The 12,152-nt window shown below is 40.0% G+C and overlaps 1 protein-coding gene across 3 annotated transcripts in view; it reads left to right on the forward strand.

Moving 5' to 3' along the window:
* ARMC8 (armadillo repeat containing 8) overlaps positions 1–12,152 on the forward strand; it is an 89,495-nt gene that overhangs the window by 50,418 nt on the left and 26,925 nt on the right. The gene's annotated exons all lie outside the window — the stretch shown is intronic.

Below are 12,152 nucleotides of genomic sequence, written 5' to 3' on the forward strand. Positions count from 1 at the left end.
CTAGAGCAAAGAGGTAGAGCCAGTGAGAGGTAGACTTAGCTGTAAGGGAGAAAGACACATGCCTTCTCCCTTCATAGAATTCTGTCTGTGTCTTACTGCTTCTAAAGGCTGCTAAAGGCCTACCGTGATTTCATTTCTTGATACCTTCTCTCTGTGCTAGACAAAATTTAGCTGAAGACTAAGTAGGACCTATAGGTCAGAGATAATACCATTCCTGCTCTGGAGCAGTGTCGGTGTGTTCCCATAAAAAGAAACCAACTATATAATAGTCATTGGAACCTAAGAAACACTCAATAAATATTGAATAAATATAGAAATGAAAATGTAGAAATCATACACAAAGTGACATTTCCTTCAGTGTGCCCGGATCTTTCTTTAGCCTAATTCCTAGCTTTGCATTCTTTATCACTCTGTGGCATACTTACAAATTTCCTGATTTCCTGTGGTATTCTGTCAGAGAGTGAAGGAGGGTAGAAAGAGTTCTGCAGGTGAGAGTGGAAAACATTACTGTGACATGAAGAGGGAGAAGAAACCCAAGAAAAGATGAAGGGACCACTGAGCTTGACAACAGATGTAGCTTGGCCATATTTAACTTAGAATAATTCAAGAATTCTGGTTAGGGAAAGCAAGGGCAGAGGCAGGAATTGAGAGCTCAGTGGAAGAAGGGTCCAGAGCACATTAGCAGTAACTGCACTCACAGCAATGCCAGGTAAAAATTAACTCTAATCTCTGCCAGGGGGAAAGTCTAGTTTCTAATGATAGCTTCACCATATATTAATGCTGACTAAGAAGCATAAGATTGGTTAATGGGACAGTGAAAAAGAAAGAAGTTACGATACCTAACATTCTCTCAGGTACTGGCATTTCCAGTGGTTAAGTCCTGCAGAGTCAGCCGTGGCAAGTAATCCTATAATTGTGAGGCTGATTCTTTTATATCAAAGAATTGCTCTTACCAAGACCATCACTTGATTGGTACCTGTTTATCATAAATTAGGTTGGAAATTTAAAAGGATTGTCTCTCTTTTACTTTCTTCAAGGAACTAGTAGAATTTATTAGAAATAGAAAGTATAAATGGAGGACAATTAGAAATAGTAAATATAAATTAAAATTCCAGGAAATTAATAAACTTAACAGGATGTTATTTTTACTTTTGATAAAAATAAAACATTAGAAACGTTAAATGTAGTACTTATTGTAGCCTTTGCTCCTTTGAGGTATCTGACTAATGGAGCCTTTCAGAAAGCTTTCCTTTTGGATTTTGAGTATTTATATTTTAGCCAGAGATTCCTTTTGAGGAACTAGAATGTAAGCTCCATGAGGGCAGATATTTTTTTTTTATGTTTGTTCGTCACTGTATTCCCAGCATCGACGACTGCCTGGTACATAGTTGGCACTTAATAAATATTTGAAGAAAGAATGAATGAAAAAAATGAATGGATGGACAAATGAACCATGTTGCAAAATTGCATTATTAGCACCCTTAATTGAATTATATGTGGGCCTCCCTGCATTAAGAACTTTCATAACTTTACTAGCAATTCAACAGGTGTGTGAAGAGAGGAAATACATATCTGATCATAGGCAAGGGGTTTCACTATACTTAGCATAAAGAAATTGCAGGAAATTCCCATTTTTCAAGAGGCAGATAATCCCAAACTTCTACTCAGTTTGATATCAAAGAGAACATGTTTTATGGCATGGTACTTGTTTAATTTTTAAATTATTTTTACCATTATTTCATAGTGGTTTTTTTTTTTTCCTTTCTAGAGGTGAGATTTTAAAAAAATGTACAACATTTACAAATGTGAATCTGGACCAATTTTTTTTCTAGGCATAAAAGTAGGATTTGGTTTGTAGAAGTTATCCTCACTCTCAGGAATCAACTTATTCTGTAAAGTGATATACATCTATATACATTATTGTCTTCCCAATTAATGAATGTCAGATTTTTAAGGTCAGTAGTTTAATTCAATTCTACATAGACTGATTGAACTACCTACATTGTATAAACATTGTCTGATGGGTGAAGGGAGTGGGACAAGCTGTGCGATGAGATAACGAGCAATAAACATGCTCTTAAAACACAGCATTTATAATGAAGCCTCAGAAAGCCCGAGAAAAGTAAGGAAGGGCCAGGAAGAATTTGCCAGGGGCTGAAGGAATTGCTTGGAGACCATTAAAATGGACATGGTGATATATCAGTGGTGCTATCCTCAAATCATTTTGAAAATCAATAATTTATTTTTTGGTCATTTTTAATTTTTCTAAATGCCTTTTTTATTTTCAAAAATTGAAAACATGTTAAATATTTGTTCCTTGGGGGAAAAATCATCCAATCATAATGGTTTTACATGACACGTGAAGAAGGTGGTCAAGGGTGGGATGTTTTTTTCTTTTTAAACTGAACAAATATTTTGAGACGTATAGGCAAAGAAAAATGAGGATTTGTCTTCTACCTTCTTTTTCTTAGCAAAGGAAGTTATATCTGTAGGGGCATTGTGAGGATAAGATACAATGTATTTAAAATATTTAGAATGGTGCCTATTGGTGCTCAATAAATGGAAGCATTTGTTAGAATCTCTTAAATGACTTCATTGGAAGATTAAAAATAAATATATATTTTTAAGTGTATCAGAAAAGCTGAACAACATTGGGGCATAAATCAAAAAGGTTTGCAATGAAGATAGCAGCTTTATAAATTTCCAGTTCTGTTATTTATTTTTTATAGTAAGAATATTTATACTTCAGAAGCATAAGCTCTTTAGTTTATTTCTTATTAATGACAAAATGTATTCTTACTTTTATAATATTTTTAAATATATTTAAAATTCTGGTTTTAAAAACTTTTTGTTGCTATAGCATGCCTTTCAAAGCACCAAAATAAAATGTGGGTTTTAAGAAAATTAAGTAGAATATACAGTAAAATCAATAATTGGTTAAAATCATAGGTAGGAAAAGTAAGGAAGCCAAATTCTGACTTTAGTTCTCTAAGTATTATTGTTCATGGTTGCCATAGATATCATTTCTCTAAAGGGTTGTCATTCATTCATATGAAACCAAATCCCAAATATGTATGTTCAAATTTTGAACAAATGTAAATTCTTCTGTATTTTTGAAGTTACGGGATTTTAAAGTGTATTTGTAAATTTAGGTTAGTATTTCTTAATATCTTTCTGCTGTCTCAGAAATTTACTAAGCATTTCTGTTTGAACATTTTTATCATTTGTTATAGCTTGATTTCATTACTAGTTGTTCTCCTGGGTAACAGTATAATTATTCCATGAATTTATATTTTTAAATATTTTGCCAAGTTTAATAATTCTGAATGGTCATTTAAAAGGCGCGGTGTCGAAACTCTGTATTGGTCTCTGCCATGAAATCAGGCAGATGCAAGGAATTATTTCTAAGCCTTAGCTTGCATGTTGAAACAAACACCTCGAACATTTGAAGTTTTTCGACGGTACCACAGAAGTAGCACCCTGCAGGACTTGGCTCTGCTACTGAATAACAACAAATTCATTCAGAATTGAGAATTCCTTGATTTAATCTGTGGTGAAATTGTTAGTTATCTTCTTAAAGCTTATCTACCAAAGAATTTTAAATGAACTCTGCAACATTCATTCATGATGGTAAGTATTTTTAAAGAGTTAACCGTGACAGGACCAGGGTTTGCCACTTGCCCACAGTTTTGAGACCCTGGCCTTCTGCATACTGAAAGAAGCACACCTGGGAGTGATAATGCTATATACATAATAGAGGTATTTATGAAATCCAGTAATTTCTATTTCAGAGTTTCATTAAATGGAGACATAAAATTGAGTATTACAGTATTTATTGTGGTATTGTAGTTGCATGAACCATTGAATTACAATTCCTGTTCTTTTTTTAAAGTATGAAGTACAGGTTGGTTATTTTCCTAGCTGATTGCAAAACATCAGATGCAGAAAAATTGTGTCTCCTCTCACATAGTTTTTGGTACAAAGTGAGTAATGAGATGCTTTAATTATATCCACTTATTCATCTGGCATTTATGATATACCTCCTCCTATGTGCCCAAGAATGAAGCAGAAGACTGGTGTGTAACTTGTGGGAGTTTACAATTTAAAGTAGCTAAGGAGATGAGACACTAAATTGCTATGTAGTAACTCCAGGGCCTCATCTACACTGAAAGCCCGTTTTGTCATGATTGATACACCCAGCTATGATTAAGATAGGACTATAATTAAAATAGCCTATTGTGAATGAGTCTGAAAGAGTCCATCTCCTATAAAGAAGTTTATTTGAAAGTATTCTCACTTTCTCCTTCCAAAATACTAAAATCAGTTGTTTCAGAAATTTTGACCAACAGAATATGTGTTCCTTCTGTATCAACTGAATACGTATTTCTATGGGAACTGTCTAGATGTGATTACATTGTTAATTAATGTTCTAGAAAGAAGGCATCCAGAATTAATGATGTCATAGGGGTGCTATTTCAGCATTCTGTTTTGTAGACAGCTTTCGTATGGAATAGATTTAAACTTGAGGCAACATTTTTGAATCCTTGGAACTTCTCTTAATAGTTACCACTTCCTTGTCAAGCTAAAATGTTCGTAACTAGAATGTAAGCTCTAGACAAGCAATACCCGGCATATAGTAGCTTGTATTTATTGAGTAAATTGTGTATGTCTGGATGTGAAAATTCAGCCAGCCAACCTGTAGGATAATTAAGACTGTTGTGTGTATGGCTCTATATAGAGAGGAGTAGGGGACAGCAGGGACGTTGTATCACAATTCTTAGCACAGTGTGCCATTCAGATCTGTGGGAAACAGTAAGAATGGAGGGGAGGTTTCTAGTTTTGTTATTGAATAGTAATTTATGATGGTTTTATTTCTGTGCTAAGCTATTCAAGTTCTATTCTGCCATTAAACTAATGATTGAACTTTAAAAATTGAACTATTACATGTAGAAAAATATTTTTTGATAGAGGAACTATTTTTAGATATTTTTAGACATTATAAGTATTTCTGACACTGTATTTCTGACACAGTGTGTTTATATTTTTGGTTTTAGGCGAAGGAAAAGTCAGGCCAAGTCAGGCCGAGAGAGAGCTCCCACGTTTCCCCATAGTGTAGCAAAGTTTAGAACTTTGAGTGTTTCTTCTACACATTTAATGTAAGTGAGTTTCCCAGCTATTAAAAAGACAGACAGGTTCCAATGTAGAAATTACAAAATAGCACTGATGAAACTGCTCCCAGGCTTAGGCCCAGAAGAAATTAGATGTTAATTTAGTGCAGTGCCATCAAGAGAAAGGACCAAAAGGAAGCCCTGCAGATCAACTCTTATGAGGGGTTTTTTTTTTTTTTTTCACTTCTATGGTTGAGAGGAGATACACTATTTCCCTTAGCCCCTGCCTCCCAAGATTGTGGAATTAGAGAAAGTTGATATGAATGTGGGAGTTGATAGTAATGGAAGAGTGAGAGAAAGGAAGAAATACTTTGTAAAATGTTTATTGAAACTTTAGAATATAATATATTGATCAGTGATCTGTTCTAAGAGAAGCTGTATATCTTATAATAAAAAGAGCCTGTGGTAAAAACTATCCTTTATTTAAAAAATAAATAAGGAAAATGTCAGAAAATCTTACACTGGAGCAATGGCAAAGATACTACGTAGAGTAGGCTGTGATTGGGAAGGTCTGCAGTTCTCATCCAGAACAGATGGGGTTTGTGGCCTGAAAACAGTAGGATGTTAGTTCTGTTTAGGCAGTATCTGCACAAGCTAGATCCTGATTCTAGAATGGAGAGCATTGGGGAATTAAATTGAAAAGTCAGCAGAACTCACTGTTGTGGTTTCTCCACAGTGTTTTCTTGATTTATCTTTTTTGTCGTTGGCTTCCATCCTCTCCGACCCTTGGCATTTGTACCCACAACCCAAGCTGAATCATTGATTTGTCCTTTGCTCTCTTGGAGGCCTTGTGAAAAGTATCTTTTTCTTGTCAGTTCAGTTTATTAATGATGACCTCTCTTGGGGCTTATGGTATACTAACCTTTATTGGCCTAGCATGTCAGTATACATAGTCTGTAGTTCCCTAGCTCTGATAAAGTTTTAAAGTTCTTCTCTTCTTTCCCAGTTTTCAAAGTCAGATCTCCATTTAGTTATTAAGGCTAAGCAAAAGTCTCATCCTTATAGCACGGCGAGTAGAAAGGACCTCACAGTGGAAGTAAGAAAACCCAGGGGAGCCCCAGCTCTGCCCCAGTGTGCCTAGAGAACCTGGACCAGTGATTGAGTCTTACGGAACTTCCAAGACCTCATTGATTAGCTAAAGAAGTTGGATGAGTTTATTTCTAAGACTCCTTCAGATTTTCACATTGTTCAACCAAATGAACAAGCATAGTAGTTTAGTTCTTTCCGCTATGTCTGTTGCCACCAGTGCCATGCAGAAGATTCAGTAAGAGATTTGGTTTCCCAGTGGAACCTGTTTAGGAGCAAGCACTGCAGCTGCCCTGGCTTGATTCATGGAAGGTCATATGCTGTCGGGTTTTGTTTGTTTTAATAAAAGGGAAGAGGCAGAAGGATGTACTCAGGAATGGTAGATGGAAGGTGCAGCAGCGTTTCCGTGATGTGCGTGGCACCATGCCCTTCAGTTAAGCATTCTGCGGCAGAGTCAGTATGATCACTGCCTGGGGAGCCGGGGAAGGTTTGGTTTTCCATTTGAGGAATGGATGCCTCCTCAACCCCCTACTGAATCTACTCAGTCACCACATAAGTGGGTTGTACATGCTTATCTCACTCTTGTGTCTACCATGTTACCTCATAACCCCTCGTCTTCCTCCCCAGATTTCTACCTCATTTCCAAAACCAGTCTCTTCACTATTTTGATGTCAGACCTGTGTTCTTAGGGCTCATCTCCTTTAAAAAAGAAAAGTCAGATGAGGAGCCAGACCATAAATACATGGCCCCTCACAGGGAAGACGCAAGTGTGTGTCCTGGGGCTCATCTGTGTTGGCACTAACGAGACTAAAGCATTGCCACCCACCCGCCACAGGTTTAGTCTCTACTGTAGATCCATTTTACTTGCCAGACCTACTTTCCTTCCAGACCTCCTCGTGCCACACCCTCCTTGGCTGATAAATCCCTACTGCTTTAACTAGACTTGTTGGATTTTATTCACTGAGATCTTACATGGCTGCCTCTTCTGACTTACAAATTTTGATTCCAAGTCTTCACTCTTTCTGCCCAGTTCTGAATGGTTACCCTCTACCTAATTGTTATCCTCTTTCTGGGAACCTTTCACAGAAGCCCATTTGGAATTAAATTGTATTTACCTGGCCTTTGTGTACATTAGCATAAGTAATTGATGTTAAGAGAAGGTCCACTTTGCCATTCAATTCTCTTGACTCCATGCCCACCCACTTTGAATTGTACGAGAAGTTTGATGACACCACTAAGAATCTGCCTGATTTCAGTTTCCACATCCTCTGCTTGACTTGATTTGATCACAGCTCAAAGTCCAAATGGAAGTTTCTAGCACCTGGAAAATGCTTGCTCCTGGATCATGCTGGAAGAATAGTTGGGTTTATTTTTTTGAAGACCATGTTTCTGACTCTTTCGGTTCTTTATATGTTCTGACAAAAAGATGGTGCATGACTTGGTCACAGCTAAGTTAAGGGCCCACTAGAGCTCGTAGAGGCCTGAGGATTTCCTTTCTAAGCCAAAGCCATCTTTTACTTGTTAACCCTGTGAGCAGTGAGTGTCTGCTTTAGGATTTTCTGGGTTTTGTGTTTTCTGCATTACCCTCTAGGCTGACTCCACTTCTCTCCCATAGGTCATAGCGATCTCCTGTCCCAATGACAGCGGCTTCTGATTATCTTCTATAGATCCTATGTACCCATGCAAGAGCTGCATTGGCAAAGACAAAAAGCAAAAGTGTGTAGTCATGAAGACTAAAGACTCCCCAGAGAAATGCATAACATCTGGTCCATTGACTTAAAACTTGCTCAGATTAGGATGCAGCATTTTTTTAATGTGATTTAATTCTGGAGTTAAATTTACAGTCCAGGTACCTAGAAGAGCAGAGAAAGAGAGATGGCCTCCTCCACTCTGAAGGGTTCAGTCCAGCACTCAATACTCCTCCTGGCCGGGCACAATATCTGTGTAACAGAGGCAGAGGGACAGTGTTTCTCTCTCTCCCTCTCTCCCTTTTCCCCCTCCCCCTCTCCCCGTCTCTCTCTCTCTCTCTCTCTCTCTCTCTCTCTCTCTGGCCCCAAAATCTGTACCACAGAGCATACCTGCTGAGCTCTGGCTGAGAAATCTCCAACGAGACTCATGAGGCATAACAATTCCCAGCTGCATTTGGCATTGCTCTTACATCCTGAAAGGACCTAAGAGTCTTTGCAGGCACTAGGACTTGCTGTCCATCATTGTCAAGGTCATATAGCAGGGCACTGGGGTCATTGACAGGCACCATGGAAACTAGGTTTCATTGCTCTTGGCTTTCGAAGCCCATATTGGAAAAGCTGTCTGGTTCTCTGATAGACCTTCATATGGGTCATTGGGCTGTGGCGGCAGCCACTGCCAACTCCTTCCCTGCTGACCTGAAAAAATTTTCTCTGAATTCAATTCCAGACGTTTTCCTGTCTTATAATCACATTTTTATCCTCATTTTGGTCAGTGTATACACTCTATAATGTTCCTTTTATCCCTGCTCAGATGGTCTCCATGTCCTCAAGCTTGCAAAACCACAGTAAGACCCTGCTGCTCATTCACATGGCCTCCCAGGATGTCCTTTTGGATTGGAACCCTAGGTTCACATTTGTATTTTCCGTTATATTCTTCCTCTTCCTCCCAGACTGACATCTTGATGGAGAAGGTGGACCACTCAAGTAGTCCAAGCTGAAATTTCTGGAACTTGAGCAGGGTTGCTTTCCGGAACCCTAGCAGGGTTGCTGGAGTCCCTCCCTAACAAGTTTGGTCACAAATCCAGGGCATCTGCTACAGATATTTTGACATCGTGTGGCCTGAGAAGGGTTGCTGTGTGCCTAAATTAAAGCTTCCTCCAGCTTGTCCTACTGTTTTACAGCCTTACTCAGGGGAAATGTTTGCCAGCCGCCCTACAGCTGTATTCTAGCCCCAAAGCGTCAGCCATCAGACCCCCCAGAAAATTGGAAGCATGAAGCTCTGCTCTAACATTACAGTGACTGGCTACTAACATAGTTACTCACTGTCCTCTGTCCTGAGCCTGAATATTCTTTGGTGAGGTCATTGGTGGCCATTTCCCAACCGATAGTAAAACTCCCATTCTTGAGAATGGGTGTTTTTCCTACCTATGTCTTGTAGATATTTGTTTCACTCTGCCTTAAGCCCCACGGCACCTGTCATTCTTAAAGTGCTCTTGCTGACAAAGAATCAAGTGCTATAGCATTCATGCAACAGCTAATTGCACCTGCTTATTCAAAACTGGAAGTTTGGTGGGAGCACAGGCACCTCGCCCTCACCATTGTATCTTCAAGTTTCGAAAGCATGTGTAGCACTCAGTGGGTACTATTTATTTATGTAGATATTAGCTGAGTAAATAAACAGGCACGCAGGGAGGAGCTGGGCCCTATTTGCCCTTCCTTGCCTTCTCCCTGACTTTGATGCCCTGTCTAAGGAGACCTGCACTATCTCCAGTCTCTTCTAACCTACCTTGCTTCCCATGTTGCTTCTGAACAACACGCTAGTCTTGCCCAGACTATCACGATTTTTATTTCCCTACTGATTGCAGAGGATTGGAGGTAAAGTAATCGTTTGTCTAACCTGCCATTTTACTGAAGGCCCAGAGAGGCAGAGTGAGTTGCTCAAGATTATAGGGCACATCATATGTGCTCCATAATTGCTACTCCTGCCCTGTCCCTGGGCACATGTACATATTTGGTTGAATGTGACCAGCACACATTATCCAGAAGCCTCTTTCATGTCTTGCCCATGCCCAGGTTTCTTAAGCACCTGGAGCCCGTGTTAATAGTGTTTCCCAGTTCTTGTAGAACAATCGTGCTCCTGCACCTCCTTCCCCGCACACACCACTTTTTATTCTCTGGTGATGTAATTACACTCAGTACAGGCAACTGTTTCTCCTAAGTTATCACTTCTCATTCCTCAGTAAAAACAATCTCCCAAGCCACTAGGAAGGAGCTTTCTGGCTTCAGTGTCTAGCCATTCAGTGCCTGAGACTTTTGCCCCAGGTTTTAGTTTCCTTTCCATGCTGAAGGTCCTGATTTGGCCTTGACTGTTGCAAGACCAGTGACTAGGGCTTGAATGAAGTAAGCTGTCATCCGACCAATCTTTGACAGCTGCTGTGGCACAGCAGATTAGATAACTTGGAAAACACCATCACCCCAAGGAAATAGTAATCAGGTCCTAACTAATTTGTTGTAGTGAAAATGATGATGGAATTAATATAAGGTATAGTGCAAAGTCATTTGATTGGGAATTTAGGAAGAGATGTGGAGTCAGAATTATACACAACTTTAGTGTCTTGGTGACGGAGAAGAACACCATTGGGAGGGAGCGAGGGCAGGAGAGAGGGAAGGAGATAGAGAAAGTGCAGGTTTAGAGAGAAGAGAAACTCAGTATAGAACATGAGTAGAAGTTCCACCACACATCAGATTGTGTTTAGCAGGCAGTTGGGAATACAGAGCTAGAGGTCAGAAACGAACTCTAGGAAAGAATTGTAGATTAAAATTCCAGGAAGTCACCATACCAAGCCACAGCATTGTCATATGTGTAGGGTGAAAGATGAATAGAGCCGCCGGACACATTTAAGGAAGGGCAGGAGAGAGAGGACTGTAACTTAAAGAGGCTAAAATTAGGGCATTTATGTCTTTTAAGTAGGGGTGGGAGTGGAGGATGGGGCAGAGTAAAGATGCAAGAAAGGTGTGGGGAGGTCATTTCTGGATCAAAGTGTTGAGTTTGAAGTACCCAATTTCAGTGTAACGTGGAGAAAAAAAATAGGGAGACATTTTAATGAGAAGAAAGAAGTTGAGGCAACTTGTGTCCCACAAAGAAAGCAATGTCCGTACAAAAATGAGGTGGATACAAGGAACTGAGGGCGTGAGGGAGGTAGGAATACTTTGAAATGTGAAGTAAACACCCAGGGAATACAGGCATCTCCTGCGGGTGTGTGCAAGCCTGGGCGAGCAGCAGTGGGGTAGCACACACTGAAAGCCAGGTTTGGTGGCTTTTCTCCTGGAATATCAGCAGTTTGCGACGTGAATGAAGCAGGAATGAGTGGTGGGAGGACAGTGAAAAAGGGCATCTGTCTACATAGTGGGTATTGGAGCAGGGCACCCAGGTGAGGGAGAAAGGTATGTGAGGGTCAAAAAGAGGAGGCCGACAGTGAGAAAGGGGGGAGTTCAGGGGGTAGAAGTGACCGAGGAAGGGTGGGGGTGCATAAAGGTAAGGGGGAGATTACGTTGGTGTGCGTTTAAAAGTAGATCGATACGTGATTTCCAGCTTCCAAAGTAGACCCCAGCCACTTTGGAAGCTGGAAATCACTGTATAAAAATGACCATTACTATCCTACAGCCACAGGGTGGTTCCCTGTTCTTAATAGTTGTTATTCTTCTCTCCACTACTGTTCATTTCAACTCTGTTTTTTCTCTTCCCGTTTGGCTTGAACATCCTGCGATTTCCTACCCCTTCCTGTTCTGAGGTCAGCCTTCTACCTCTTCATTTTAGTCTATGTGGGTGCTCCTCGGCCTTGGCTGCACATTGGATTCTACCCAAGGAGCTTAAAAAAAAAATAATACAGGTGCCTGAGCCCCATCCCAGAGAATCTGAGTTAATGGGCCTGAGATTTTTTGTTAAAGCTCCCCAGGTGCTGTTCCCATGGGAGCAATGGGTCCCATTAACGCATGGCCGTACTGGGGACGACCTGAGGAGCACGAGACCACTTCTCTAACCAGAGCCATGTTACAAGATGGCGAAGTGTAAGGACTCGGGTCAGATGCCTGGGTTTCAGGATCAGCTCTGTGATCCCAGGCAAGCCCTGTGTTCTCTAAATCCTCAGGTTCCTAATCTGATGGGAACAAGCGTGATGAAATTTACAAAAGCGTTAAATTAGATAATGTAACAGGCTTATTATTAGCGCAACACCTGGCTCGTAGGAAGTACTCAAACCATTTAGCTGTT

The sequence above is a fragment of the Rhinolophus sinicus genome, linkage group LG10 (assembly GCF_036562045.2).
Source record: "Rhinolophus sinicus isolate RSC01 linkage group LG10, ASM3656204v1, whole genome shotgun sequence".
In the NCBI taxonomy this organism is placed as follows: domain Eukaryota; kingdom Metazoa; phylum Chordata; class Mammalia; order Chiroptera; family Rhinolophidae; genus Rhinolophus; species Rhinolophus sinicus.